The sequence below is a fragment of the Neomonachus schauinslandi genome, chromosome 6 (assembly GCF_002201575.2).
Source record: "Neomonachus schauinslandi chromosome 6, ASM220157v2, whole genome shotgun sequence".
Lineage (NCBI taxonomy): Eukaryota > Metazoa > Chordata > Mammalia > Carnivora > Phocidae > Neomonachus > Neomonachus schauinslandi.
Genome location: NC_058408.1, coordinates 12,860,465 through 12,876,290, shown reverse-complemented (window position 1 = coordinate 12,876,290; position 15,826 = coordinate 12,860,465). Strand labels below are relative to the sequence as shown.

Genomic DNA, 15,826 nt, shown 5'->3' with positions numbered 1-15,826 from the left:
TTAAGTGTTGCCATACTTAGGCACAATTAGTTAGCAATTTGGTCTCTGAACATGAAAAAAAATAGATGGCCAGTTAACATATTATTCTATATTTCACCATTAATGAAATTGTATGGAGAAGGTATAAGAAGAATCTTCTTTTTATTGACAAGAAAATGGAGTCCTTCCTCTGGAAAAAATTAGTTCCTTTAAAAAAAAAAGCATGCCACCTGGGAATAATGGAGGAAATTTAAAAAGGAAACTCCAGAAATTATAAATAAATATTTAGTGATAGATACTTGGTGGATATTTCATTCACAAAAACTGTCACGCGAAGATTTAGCAAAAGTTTTATGGCTTCCCAGGACTGAATATTGGTCCCTCTTGACCTAGCTTCCTCACTAACTCTTGCCTTCTTCCTCCGCTATCCCCAACAAATGCCTGATGCTCCAGTCATACCAAACTGAGATGCCCTTCCACCCAACAAGATAGGCCCCTCTTGCCCTCAAGGCCAAAGAGACTAAGATTACTTTAACTTCTTCCATTTGGAACATCAATAGTTTAAAGCTTTTAAAACCCACCATACTCCTTTCCTCCTTGCTAACATATTGTCTGCTGTGTAACTTTTTCTAAAATAGACCTTTTGTCGACTTGGGAAATCATGGAGGTAGATTATTTCTTCTCTGATGATTTCTCCAAAGTTGTCTGAAACACCTCAAGTACATTCTGTGCCTAGCGGAGCTGTGGCTTAGGGTCCCAAAGAGCATCTGAGGCATGAAGTAGCCCCAAGGCATTGGATGCTGGACAAACTGAGGAGTGTGCTTGCTTTTGTCTACCCACCGGTCCCCACAAGCTGAGAGAATGGCTCCCTGTCAATATCAACAGACTTAAGTATGCCCTGATAGGAAATAAAGTGAAGATCTACATGTAGTATTTCGGTAAGATTGGTGGGCCAAGTCAGCTGGGTTATACCACCATGGGGTTGTTTTTTCTAGTTGTTTGCTCAGAACCAGACTTCATCTGGAGTCTTCCCTTTTGGGAGTGAGGTCAGAAGAAAAAAATACTCACATGTGAATCATACTGTACATAAAACTAAGTGTAGGCTCCTTAAGCTCATACATTTTATATAATAGTAAGGCCAAGTCAAACTTACAGATTCTATCTTAAACACTAAAAAGCAATAGAATTCAAAGTTACCATATTAATTTAATGTGAAAATTAAAATAGTTTTGCTGAATCTAAGTTGCCACATCATACCTATTACCTTAGTATATGAGAGCTTTGAGTTTGTGATATTCTTTTATCTATACATCTATAGTGGTGCATATATAGGTATAGATATAGATGATATATATCTACCTGTCTATATATAATCCTGTGCTAGAAAAAAAAAATTGATGGCAAGGTCTAAACTGATATAACCGGGGCGTCTGGGTGGCTCAGTCATTAGGTGTCTGCCTTCGGCTCAGGTCATGATCCCAGGGTCCTGGGATCGAGCCCCGCATCGGGCTCCCTGCTCAGTGGGAAGCCTGCTTCTCCCTCTCCCACTCCCCCTGCTTGTGTTCCCTCTCTCTCTGTGTCTCTCGCTCAAATAAATAAATAAAATCTTTAAAAAAAAAATAAAAATAAAATAAACTGATATAACCCACCCTTCTGGTATTATGGATTTTATCAGTATTGACAAGACCAGAGAGTATTACCATCTGATCTAGGACATGAAGAGTCTCTTTGCTGTTCATTGTACTATGCCTGAGGAGCCAAGTACAGTTGTGCAGAGTAAGAAAGATCTTTGTGAGCACAAAAGGAATCCCCCATGTGATGATCCATGACATTCCCATTATCTTCTACCTTCATCCCCTCGTCAAAGTGAATTACAACATTCAGATTAATTTCGAGACTGGTAAGATTATCAATTTCATAAAGTTTGACACTGGTAATCTGGGTATGGTGATTGGAGGTGCTAACCTGGAAGAAATTGAACTACCCACCAACATAGACATCATGGCTCTTTGGATGTGGTTGATGTAAAAGATGCTAATGGCAACAGCTTTGCTGACCTGGTTTCCAATGTGTTTGTTATTGGAAAACACAAAAAACCATGGATTTCTCTTAACCAAGGAAAGGTGTCCACTTCACTATTACTGAAGAAAGAAACAGACTGGTGGCCAAACAAAGCAATGGGTAAAATGATTTTCAGGTGATACGATTGGAGAGCTCTCAAGGGTTAATTAAAGATAACATAGCACAGAAAACAAAACCAAAAACTCTTCTCAAGAGATGAAGTATCTTGCCAATTGTGCAGATTCAAAGTGACCCTCCTTAAATGTGTTACCTTTTGTGATGCAAGTTTCTACCAAAGCACTTTCACCAAGGATCCAAAATTCTCAAACACAGTCCAAGCCTTTTCTTCAGTTAATATTGGATCTCTGACTTCAGTGCTGATCTTCTAGTCAGACACATAAAACTTAACTTTCAGCCTGTCTTTCATTCTGCATAATTGCTGACTTGAAAGGCCCCAACCCTTTTTCCAGGTTGTATAAATTATTCTTTATTGCTCAAACCATTTCTTCTTGCCAAAAGATTCTTTCCATATTCCACATATATTCTCTTTTTTTTTTTAAGATTTTATTTATTTATTTGACAGAGAGAACACAAGCTGAGGGAGAAGCAGGCAGAGGGAGAGGGAGAAGCAGGCTCTTCCAGAGCAGGGAGCCCGATGTGGGGCTCGATTCCAGGACCCTGAGATCATGACCTGAGCCGAAGTCAGATGCTTAACCTACTGAGCCACCCAGATGCCCCCATATTCCACATATATTCTGAATCTTACTGCTTCCTGTGTTTAAATCACATCTAATTTCATTTTGTTGTAATCATGCCCTTTTCCCTAGCATTTTTAGTATTTATACTATACATACAAAGAGGGGAAGAAACAAAGTGTGGATTTTCAAATGCTGCCATTACATTTAGTCAACCTTTCCTTTTCTTATTCTTCATCCACACCTTTTGTCAATTTGTCTATCTCCTCTCAAAATCTCACCTCCTTTACAAACCTTTAAAGAACTTGTTCACATAAGAGCATTCACTGGCCAGAGGAATTGGCATCCCAGAGCTGTTTTCCACCTAGTCCTTCCCTCAACCAAGAACTGCTCTTACCTACCACACCAAATTACAGTTAATCTTACATCTTGTACCCAGGTATGGGGGCCTCCTACTGAGGGATGCAGAATAACAATACCAAAAGAGCCAGGATCCTTGACATTTCAAAACTGCCCTATCAGCCTTGACTGCTGACCCTCAGACTGATAAAAGAGAGAGAAATAAGATTCTCATATTCAAGACTCACTAAGTTTAAAGGCAGTTTAGCTATTGTTTTACTTGGTTCTTTGTTAAAGTATCCAGAATCTATATCTTAATCAAGATATAAATGAAATGGGATCTACAAATAGAATAGAAAAAGAAATTACATACATTTATGTAAAATGGAGCTACAATTCTTGTATTTCATAACTTGTGATCTGAGGTTCTTATTTGCTATATGAATATGTAATTAAAAATTTTGGTTATTGCTAGAATAGAAAAGAGCAAGATAGTGCACTAAAGGATAAGCAAGGGTCAATAATTTTCTTAGATCCGGTAATCAGAGAAAACTTCTCTGAGGAAAGGATATTTAAACAGTGATATGAACTGGTCCTGTGAAGGGCAAGGAGAAACACCTTCAAAGCAAGGCAAACTGCAGGGGTGAAGATTCCGGAGGAGATAAAAAGCTGCTAGAGAAACTGAAAGAATTCCAGGTGACTAGACTTTGTCGGTAATTGGAAACTGTCCTAAGATGAACTTGGTGAGCTAGCAGCGGCCAGAACGTGCAGGGTCTTGCAGGTCAAGGTTAGGAGTTGGATTTTACTCTTGGTGCAGTGGTAAGCTGTTGAAAGATTTAAAATAAGGGAGTGGTGTGGTTGAAGTTGTGTTTTAGAAATATGAGTTTGGTTGCTGTGGATTGAAGAAAAGAGAAAGGAAAGAACAGGAGCCACAGTCGCTGTTTAGAGGCTGTGATGGAGTTTAAGAAATAATGAGAGCTTTGTGTAAGACCATGGAGGTGATGGAGAAAAATGGAGGGGAATGGACCCATCTGATGTGTTTTGAGATATATTTTAAAAGATATAATTTGGAACAAATCTATGGATATGTAATATATATTTGGATAAGACTTGCTGAAGCAGTGGATTTAGGGAATAAAGGAGAAAGGAAATAAAAGTTCCATTTGTAATATATTAAGAATGGGAGGATTATGAGATATGTTTATGAGGAAATTTAGGCTCCTGTAGCAAACAATCCTCAAATTTCCTGATTTATCAAAAGTTTATTTCTCATTTATAGAGCAGACCACCATGTATCTTCCTGGCCATATAACTCTTCTAAGAGGCTCTTTTCCACCTGGTGGCTTGGGGACCCATTTTTCTATCTTCTGGCTCTACATTATTCTAGGTCCTTAGGGTTTTTTCCAATCAGTCTGCTAATGAATAAAGACAGCAAGAGCAAGTAGGGAGATTTGGGAAAGAAGAACATACATATAGGCCTGTTCAGGCAATGACATCATGTCTACCATATCATATTGGCCAACCTCAGTCACATGGCCTATAATTGCAAGACAGACTTGGAAGTGTAGTCTAGTTGTGTGCTCAGGAGGAAAAGGAAAGGGCATAGCAATCTTGCCATAAAATTCAGCGGGAGTGTCAAATAAGTCTTTGGGATATAAAGTCTGGAGCTGTTTTCTCAAATAAATTGGAAAGAAAAAAAGAAATAAACAAATGTCCATTGAGTCCCATCTCCAAGGATGTAACCTAGGCAGAGGCTACAAAGGTGAACACCCCTTTCTTGCTACCCACAAGGGCTGCATAATGTAATTGGAAAAAGAAGATACAAACAGTTGAAAACATCGTAAAAGAAAATAATGGGAGACGTCACAGAGCAGCAAATAATTACCTAGTAAGGGATGTAGACAAAGTATCATATATAGGGGTAGGGGGAGTGAATTCATAGGCTTGACTGATGTAGGGAGGTTTCCTAAATGAGGAAGAATTTTAGGTGACCATGAAGAATATATGAGTTGTCCAGGAAAAAAAAAAAAAAGATAAAAGAAAATTTATTTTTATTTTTTTTTATTTTTTAGGCACAGGGAAATGCATCAGTAAACATGAAATTTTTTCCACTGTTTAAAATAACTACTTTTTTGGGGTCATAATTAGCACTCTTTTAGAAACCACAGATTTAAATGTCTGTTAACTATGTAGTAACCAGCTGCTTAATAATTATATTCAAGTGATGTTTATATGACTTAAGATAATTTTTCTCTTTCCAGACAGGCTTACTCATACAGATATAGTCTCAATTGCTAAACCAAAGATGGGTTCATTCACACTTTGGGTTCAAATCTACAATCCACTATTCTTGGTCTACACAATTATAAAGATGAGATGTCATGGTTGTCCAGGGGGTCCAGGTAATGGTCAGTTGGCTAAGAATTTCTACATATTTTATATATACGTAGATATGATCTAGTGAGGCTCAGCAGAATGGTTAGCAACTAGCAAAAGAAACAGAGTCAAGGAAGTGAGATCAGGGGATAATTTCTCTTTTCTGAGACAGAAAGAACTTCCTACAACTGTTCTGTCTGCAAGTAGGTTCGGATTCTCAGATCAAGCAATCAAGCTCAGAAGATGGAGCCAGGCCTGAAGAGCACCATCATGATTCACCTCTTGGAGTCTGCCTTTGGCTATATGTGAAAGAGATTGGCGATGATGATGATGATGATAATGTCAATAATGGTAATAATTTGCACTTACTTGGGAGCTTTAAAGCTCCATTTTCAAAGATGTTATAAACATTAATTAATTAAGCCCTACAGCAGTTCCTAAGGTAGCTATTTCCTGTATTGTGCAAATAATTAACTAAAGCAAAGAAAGGTTAAGTGGGCAGCCTGAAGTTACACAGGAAATAAAAGCTAGGAAAAGAGACTGATTCCTAGCCACAGAGTTGGCTTATTCATGTCGTTCCTTGGGAAAGAAAGTGAAGTTTGTAGAGCCATAATGAATTATGGAAGAAAGAGCCCAGATCTGAGGTTCAGGGGTATCCAGGGGCACTCTCAGAATTTCTCAGAAAGTCAATAATCTAATACAGATGGGTACTTGAAGCCCTGACGCTCCAACTTGCCAAGGTGCGAACTTCTGCGCAGGCGCCTCCCCACCGTGATCCGATACCCGCCCGGCTTCTTTTACTAGAACGCAGGCGAATTACAGGTAGAAACGAGGCTATTTACTTCAGCCCCTCAACATCAACACAGTGCTAGGCATATCATAAATATGAAACAATAAGCATGTTTTGAAAAATAATGCATGGGTAAAAATTTGTTTTTGTCAATTTCGCCTGAAGTACAAAAAAAGCACTATAAAGTAAAATAATTCCAAAAAGCAATGGAATTACTGACTGAATGAAAGGAAAGGGATCCTGATACAGAATCTACAGGCTTGAACGTTGATAGTACACACTGGGCTTGAAAGACAGGCTTGAATTTGCTCTGCCAATTGGTCCTCTCTCTCATCTTCAGTTCACTCATCTGCAAAAAGTAATAATAGCAGCCTCACAGAGTTGTTACAAGGGCCAAATAGCATAGTGTGTGCAGATCACCTATCTCTAGACCACACGAAGCCCACAATAAATATTCATGTTCTTTCCTCCTATTTTAAGAGCCAAAGTATCGCTAAATCTTCACAGTTGAAAATATTAAGAAGTAATCTTGTCTCTAGGTAGAAAAAGTTATTTTCACACAGAAAACCCTTTATCAGCAAGGTAAAATATTAAAATATTTCACTCCCTAATGCTATATGAGAAAGACTAAAGCACAACTGGAATTCCATTTAGGCAGCACAGTCATAGGAAACTCTAGATAAATTAAAACGTTGAAGATTAGCTAATTTACCTGATACAAACAGTCCCAAATTAATTTAAGGACCTCACATATCCAGTATAAATAGTGGCTATCTATATTAACACAATTAAATGCATGATGACAAAATCAATTTCACCCAATCCTGCAGAGTCAATGTTTCAGGACTTGGAAATGAGATGGAAAGAATTTATTGGTAGGAAGAGAAGCAGGAAGGAGGAGGAAAGAAGGGAGGAGCAAGGTCAGGTACAGTGGCAGGTGGAGGGACAGGTGCTCAGGGTAGGGGCCGCGGAGATGAAAAGAAGTGGTTACACAAACCACATACGTACGCACACACACACACACACACATTCTACCCTTTAACTGTGTGTTTAATTAAGCTTAAAAAAGATGAGAATTGGGTTTTAGCCACATCTTAGTTTGACTTGCTGCATATGAATAATCTCATAAAATTTAGTTTATCTTGCTATTTCCAGTAGTCTTGTAGATATACCTACTCAAAATTGAAAAGACAGTGGATCTTTCCTGCAGCTTCTGGAAAATTCCACATGCGATAATAGTTTTTACCTTTAATTTATACTGGGCTTGATGTTCTTAGCTTTCTCTCCTTAGCTGTCATGTGTCTAAACCGACTAGGGGTTCATGAGAGGATAATGAAGGATAAACAGTGAGGATTTGGAGGGAGATACTGCGAAAGTTCCCTGGAAAGCTTAGCTTAGGAATCTAGAAGACAGATTTATATGCTGCCTGATAGTGTCAGCTTTTCAAAAAATAGGAAAACAAAATGTAATTTGGATTATACCTTAGATTACTACAAGGTAAAATAATTATCTTATTAGTTGTTGAATGATGCTGAAATCTATCTTTGGGTTTAATATCAATATAATGTGAGATCACTCTTAATAGTTGAGCCAAGCACCATGTATTAGTATGTTTGGCTCTATTAAGTGCTCTGGAAAGAAGCAATAAAAACTTAATCTTAAGTGGTAGACAGACACAATTTTATCATCTGTCATTGCCATTAAGATACATCAATATGGACTCGAGGGAAGTGAATGTTAAAACACAGTCATTATATTTATGATACATCTACAATGTAGCAAATATTTTTATTACATTAACTATTTTTATCTTCCTTGCTTGAAGTGGCAATATCTGATTAGTAAGCTGACAGATAAAATATGGACTTGTTAATAGTCAAATATAAATGAGATAAAGACAAGTTGAGTCAGAAAGCCAAGCAAATGTGGTCTTTTTCTTAAAGTCAGATGGGTCCTTCATTAGTTCTTTTGATTAGCATGACTCAAATTCTGTTTTTAAAATTTAGAATTGAAACTTAATTGAGACATAAGTATTCCCATTACCTCTGCATAGCATTAGGGTGGATTTCATGTTAGCGTCAATCAACTCAAAATTCCTACAGTACTATTCTCCTATTTTCTTCTCTCTGACCTTCATGTGATTATTTATCACTGAGGATCAGGTGCAAGAATCAGCCCATTACAAATGTACTTTATCAAAAATTAGATACAAAAAGAGCTTTATTTAGAATGTTAAAACCAATGAAGTTTATCTCAGACAATATATAAAATTCATTTCTTAAGTGAGTTTAAAAGCAAATGAATTTAAGGAAAACAGGATGGGCTCAATAGTCACGTTTAGACTTCCTTTTTTAAATCAATAAAAGAAATTTTTAAAAAGTACCTACCTAATTCTTCTGTAATGCTTTAATGCCCTCCCCAGTGACCAGAATACACAACTGTACAATGATTTGTATTCAAAAGCAGTGCATCTATCTGCAAATTATATGATCATTTATGATATAAAGATATATCAAAGTTACCAAAACCATTCAGCACTAACTAAAATATCAACATATTTGAGAACAAGTTTGTTGGAAATAAAGACATTCAGTTACCTGGACAATAAATTACATAATAACCATAATAGATGGAGTATTTAGACATTTAGTTTCTGCTTTGCTTTGAAAACTTTTGAGCAATTTGACCTAAATGTCCTAAAGATTTTTAATGGTCCTAAATAATTTATGCACCCATCAGTCTGTTTGCAAACTGTGACTATTTCCAATGAGCCATTGTTCTGTGTACAGCACATGCACAAATCCTAAACTGAGTGGTATACATGATTTCAAAGTTGATAAATGACTGCATTCCAATAGTTTGTTGGTGATCTTGTCTTGCTGTTTTTGTTATATATGTTTTACAGGTATCCTTTATAAAATTGTTTGGAATGCTAAATGTGTCAAGTATGTGAGCCATAGTAAATGGTTATTCTCTGGAATTGGAGCCAAATGTTGTTCGTTGAAATAGTCTGCCTAGGAAAAAGTTGAACATTTTGTACAGACTATTTAGGGCACTAAAGTCATGAGGATGGGCTAAGTGAATTATCCAACTTTCTTCTGGTTCTATCAGTTTCCAAAACAATGACCTCTGTTGGCAGTTTTTTCCTTCCAATTTGCAGATTTCTTGGTAGCGTTTCTCTTTTCTCGATTGTTGGATAGCTGATGGTATTTAATGTAGGTTAGTGGTAGGTCTGCTTTGAAACACTTTGAGATGTTTTTAAACTAGCTCTGAATTCTATTAAATGTAATTACATGTGATTTGAAGGCTAAATGTGTAAATCTGTTCAAGAGAAAAATATCTTAGGTAGGAATGCCTAGAGAAGAGTAAGAAACCTTTTCTAATGTGCTTGCTGAACTTGATGGGCTGGGTTCAGTTCATTCATTTTTGACAAATCAGTGTAAGAAACTTAAGATCAGCAAATGATGAAATATAGTTTGTGTTTACCACAACAGATTAATTTAATTAATTAATTAATTAAATTAAATGTTTCAGTATGGAAGAATATGTAAGGACAATGATGGTTTCCCTGATCTGAAACCTAAACTGATTATATCATTGCTCTCACAAGAGATTTATTCCTAGGTGGGAAAGTGAACACCCAAACCAGAAAGTCAGGAGCTAAAAAGCAGAACTCAGCATTTTCTTGGGTGACACACTTGACTTTCAGGGTCTCCATAACCTCATTTTTATGTTACCATACAGTCTTCAAATTCCTTCTGGCTTTATTTTTTTTAGGATTTTATTTATTTATTTATTTGAGAGGCAGACAGAGAGTGAGGGTCAGGAATAGAGGGAGAGGGACAAGCATCTCCCCACTGAGTGGAGCCCAATGTGGGGCTCGATCTCACAACCCTGAGATCATGATCTGTAACGAAACCAAGAGTTTGTCACTTAACTGATTGAGCCACCCAGGCTCCCCACTTTTGGCTTTAAATACTATGATTCCAAATGGACTATTGGGAAAATAAAGAAATTGGTTTCATATTAAGGGTTTGGACTTTTTGGATATAACTGACCAAGTCGACTGAAACAGTTTTCCTTTTCTTTTTTTCCCCTTTTTTTTAGAGAGAATGAGAACACACCGGTGGGGTGAGGGGGAAGGAGAGAGAGAATCTCAAGCAGTCTCCATGCCCAGCACTGAACCCAATGTGGGGCTCAATCTCACAACCTTGAGATCATGACCTGAGCTGAAATCAAGAGTCCAGTGCTTAACCCACAGAGCCACCCAGGCGCCCAGACTGAAACAGGTTTTCAAGGAAAAAGAACTAAGTAATCAATAATGAGACAAAGGTCAGAAGGATGTTAATACAGAGTGTTTAACTGCCATAAAAATTGGGAGTTTGTGATTTTTGTGATCATGTCCAGAATTTCTTGAATGATCTATTTAGACAAATTAGTCCCTTGCTACTCAGGCAGGGCTTACTATTCTCTAAAGTGGCATAGCCCCTTGCTTTTCTCTTGCTAAAGTATTTTGGGGGAGAGCAATTAGAACTGAGGGAAATGGGTCACACTGCCTCTCCAGAAGGATCACGGTCTGCTGTCCTTGTTCTGTAGGTCCTACCGTCTGTGCCAAGAACCTACAGTCATTGCTCAAGGGGCTGGGATGGGGGCCTTTGCAGTGACATAAGCAAATGGTCACAATCCATCCTCAAGGACTTCCCTGCCTTGCTGATTCACCCCAATCCTGGATGTGAAGAAGTGCTTTTACTGAGAGAGTGTTATATCTCAAAACCAGCACAAAGTAGGATGAACAGAGTTTGCCATTTCACATAAATTGTTCTTTACTACCATACAAGGAAGGAAGCCTTAGAAACCTAGGCCTTCAAAAAGAGTGACTCCAAAGGGAAGGTCCCAAGTGATGTGCCCTGTGTCCAGATGTCTCTCTATCATCCTCCCCTCATCTTCCCAAAGACCTATGAAAGCTTTTAGTCTTATATCATCCCCACTCCTCCCCCATCAAGAAGTTCCTAAGGATTTTTCTCCTGTCCTTTTTTGAATTCTGCCAACCGAGAACTTTGGCCTTTGCCTAAATACTACTCAAAATACTCTTTGGCCTGAACACTGCTCATTCCTAATGGCAAGGGGTAGGTTCTTGTCCCAGGGGCAGTTGATGATGGTGGGCACTCTGATACCAGTTTAGTCTCTCCATCATGAAGAGCTGTAGCTGATTTCTTCTAGTTACCTAAGAAGTAGCACGCACATTTGCCAAGGTGAGAATCCCTTATTTGTCTTGATAGTTAGCATTCTGGCTTATTTGAGAAAAGGACTGCTTAATGTGACTTTGAACTTGCACCTTGATGTTATTGTGCTAATGAACATTTTTTCCTCCTACACTGGGGTTTCTCAACAGTGGCATGATTGATATGTTGGGTCAGATGTTTCTTTGTTGCAAGGGGCTGTCCTGTGTATTGCATGAAGTTTAACAGCGCCCCCAGCCCCTACCTACTAGATGCTAGTGGCAGCCTCAAATTGTGACAATCAAAAATATCTCCAGACATTACCAAATATCCTCCATGGGGCAAGAACTCCCCTGTTGAGAACCATTGTCTTAGATATAGCTTAAGAATTTTCACAATAGCCGTAAATGGCCTCCTCTCATCTATCCCACATATCAGCATTAATTAGATTTGTTTTTGTTTCCAAATTGTTCTACATCCCAAAAAAGGGTAGAACACTTTGAGTATCCAAAAAAACTGAAGTAAAGATATCACATTTGAAATTAAAATACCAAGATCTGATATTGGTTAAGTAAAGTCTACAAGAGTGCCTTGCTGTTACAATTTTTTTTTTCCTGAAAATTTCCAAGCCTTCAGTTTACTTTAGCCTGATGATAAGTTAACGTTTCATTGCTCAGTGGTTGGTCATTCTCTTTTATAGCCAGGGTTCCCCTAGGGAACTGAGTTGCTTTCAGAAAAGAGCCAATGGGGTATCTGTTCTTTCTTCCTTCCTTCCTGTCCTTCTCTGTTCTGCCTCTACCCTGACCCAAAGTCTCTGTCTCTATCAGGTTCATGTTATTGTTTTTGGATAGCCCAAGGAAAGCTAGTTTCTCTTAGCAATATAAAAATATTTGCTAAATAAAAAAAAATTGCCAGATCATGAATGAATACTTATTCTTTTAAAAACATATACAGTAAATTATATGTAAAAACTGGGAGAAAGGTCAACTGGAATTTCTTTTGTCTTTTCTCCCCAACTGTGCTGATTGCCAATATTAATTTAAATGTGATCCACTTTCATCTTTTCTTGGAAAGTCTGAATAAAAAAAAATCATCTTTCAAATTTCCCTTAAAATGTATGCCACGTAGTTAAATGCCCTTCAGGCTTCTAATAGAAACAATTATTTATTACTTTTTGTTTGTGACAATCAGGGTGGGGAAAATGTTTTGGCTCTTCTAAGAGAGAAAAGGCTTCTGGAAAAATGCTAGCAAGAGTTTAAATGATTATGATCACACACATAAAATTAAGCATTCTTAGAAATGCATTATGGTGCTTTTTTTTTCCACTGTAGGGTAAATAAGGAACAGATTTCTCATTTCTTATTTATTTTTTTTAGTTTTATTGGGGACATTTTATAAATCACAATACAGTGAACTCACCACATGAGTCGTGCTGGACATCTGCCACTACTGAGCTCCGTAAAAGCACCCGCTCTCCTTTGAATTCAGAGAACAGCTCTTGGCCCATGAAAACATGTGGGTCTCAAAGGTTTGAAAAGTAATAGTTCAGATCCCTTTAGAAAGGCTCTTTCTACAATGGAGTGTGCACACATTTAAAAAGGATTTTGCAGTACCCATTGGCCAGAGGCATTGGCTTAGAGCTTCAGGTCCCAGAAAGATCAATGTGGGCCTAAACAAATCTACAAGAGGCTCATGAAATCATTTGGTGGACTCAGGGGACCAGAATACACTTTGCATTTCTTTTCTGTTCTCTTTCTATGTGGTTTCTTAGGGAAAATGACTGTTAGGCTGCTGAATGCTGGTGTCTTAAGCAGTGACAAAGGAAGGGGGGGGGCAAGCTGGAAAAGGCATGGGCTGAAGACTCTTACAGGAGGAGCCAGGGCAAATCTCGTTCCACATATCAAGTGCCGACTGGTGAGTTTTGACAGTGAGCTTTAAGGCACAGAGTATAGAGGTTAACAGGTGAATATGCTTGTCTAACAGTCACGTGAGGGAAAGCAATCTCATAAACACAGAACTGGAGGCTGTCTAATTTACCAGACAAGGGCCCCCTTCACTGCACCTCTGTCTATCCACCCAGGGGCCTTGACTCATCTGCTTCCAATAATGGAATCTCTTGTTCCTTGAAAGGGTGGAGGGGTAGGAGACAAAGGGAAAGGTGGGGAGAGAAGGGTGTGCACACACAGAGATGCAAGTATATTTATCTTCTGACTCATTCAGGATGCCTTGAGATGAAGAGAGATATTATTCATTAAATATAATTACCTGAAATGATTTTAATTACAAATCATTAAGGAGAGATAGCCTTGTATTTTCTTGGAAAATGGACCACTTAAGAAATCATGTTGCTCTTCTCTCTGATCTTTAACTTTATAGGTGCATGTTAGGAGTCTAATTTGGATGAAACTGTGGAGGCTCTGAGATATATAAAATTAAATTGCATTACCAACAAAATAAAATTTCTTTGGCTCATCCTTGTCCTCTGTTTTGAGACCAAAACGGTACTGCCAAGTGCCCCAAGCCTATTATTTCCGAGAGCCTCATGTGGCAGAAGTCACTGACCTTTCCTCCTAATCTAAACTCTGTTACCTGCTGAGTCAAATCTGGGTCTTTTGCATCCAACACTGTCCACTGTCTTTGGTGTCAAATTGTTTTGTGATTCCAAAGCCACTGTGTTGTGATGGGGCCTCAATGCAACCTTTTCAATGTCATTGCTGCTGGGGTCTGACATGTGGGTATTGGGCACCACTCCTACCTCTGGAGGTCAGAAAATAGCACAACTGAGCTGATATAGATCCCCAAATGCGATGAATCCTGCTTTCCCTTTTCATGCTGCAAAAAGAAGGCTGCCTTGCATTCCCAATAACTCATGGAGATGTGGGTGAAAGCAGTTCCCTTCATTCTGTTCTGTCTTCATTTTTGCCTAGGACTTCCTGGGCCTTTGTTGTGTAAAGAGCAAATGACAGTGGGGGCACCTGGCTGGCTCAGTTGGTTAAGCATCCAACTCTTGGTTTTGGCTCAGGCCATGATTTCAGGGTCATGAGATCAAGCCCCGCCTCCGGCTTTGCACTTAATGTGGAGTCTGCTTGAGATTCTTCCACCTTCTCTCTCTGTCCCTCCCTCTTGTGCCTCCCCCTAAAATAAATAAAGAAATCTTAAAAAAAACAAAAAGCAAATGATAGTCACTGTGCTCAGTACTCACTGTGGACTCAGGTTACCCCTCCACTGAGGCACCTTTTCTCTGGGTATATCTCTTATAAGGATCCCTTAGGTTCTCATACAAATAGACTTGTGGAAAGCTACGTTAACAGGCCTCCAGATAGATTAAGGTCACAGATTTGGGGTTCAAGCCTAGACCCCAACTCCATGTGTATTAGTTGTCCATTGAGAATATTTTAAACTGATCTACTTGCGAAAGAGAACCAAGCAAAAACAATGAACAAAACAAAACAAAACAAAAAAATGGGACAATAATCTACATATGCAAAATCTATATAACCTACAATAAGAGAATAGGACAAGCTAAGATCAACAATCATCTAACATCCAAATTTTGTTTTGTGTTGTTTTGCTTTTTTTGTTTTCAGTCTGTCTTAATTAGGGTATACAATCTCTGTTAATTCATATTGACTGGTAATATAATGTTTTGTTTCCAGCCAAATACCATACTAAGCTAGATGAGTTGGAAATTTCTAGTTAACTAAACTTGTGAACCTAGATGAGTTGGAAATTTCTAGTTAACTAAACTTATCTGCATTTCTTTCTTTAAAATCAGCTTATATGAGTCATCAAAGGTTGATTACTTCCAAAAGGTTCATTGGTATTGTGGAATATTGTCTTCATGATGTAGCTGGACATATACATTTCAAGATCCATAGCAAATGTTGGATTATCTGGCATTCCATCATATAGAGAATAATCACTTCTACCCATCTATAGAGTATAAGTTAAATGAAGTTCAAAATAAAGATACTTCATCATTCAATAGCTCCTAATTTAGTAACTTTGGATCTTTGAGTCACTTCTGAATGATCAATGAGTAGATTAGGTTTAGCTGAGTTTTAATGTATATTTATTGCACTTTGCTTCCTTAGGAATTGATAATTCATATATCTTTTATATAGTACTTGGGTATCAAATGATCTATTTTTTTAAGGATTTTTATTTATTCATTTGACAGACAGAGAGAGAGAACAAGCAGGGGGAGCAGGCAGAGGGAGAGGGAGAAGCAAGCTCCTCGCTAAGCAGGGAGCCTGACACGGGGCTTGATCCCAGGACCCTGGGGACCATGACCTGAGCCGAAGGCAGACGCTTAACCAACTGAGCCACCCAGGCGCCCTCAAATGATCTATTTGAATAACATAGAC

At 38.2% G+C, this 15,826-nt stretch overlaps 1 pseudogene; it reads left to right on the top strand.

The window, feature by feature from the left end:
* Positions 1–665: 665 nt before the first annotated feature.
* On the top strand, positions 666–2,164 carry LOC110588162 (annotated as a pseudogene).
* Positions 2,165–15,826: the final 13,662 nt, after the last annotated feature.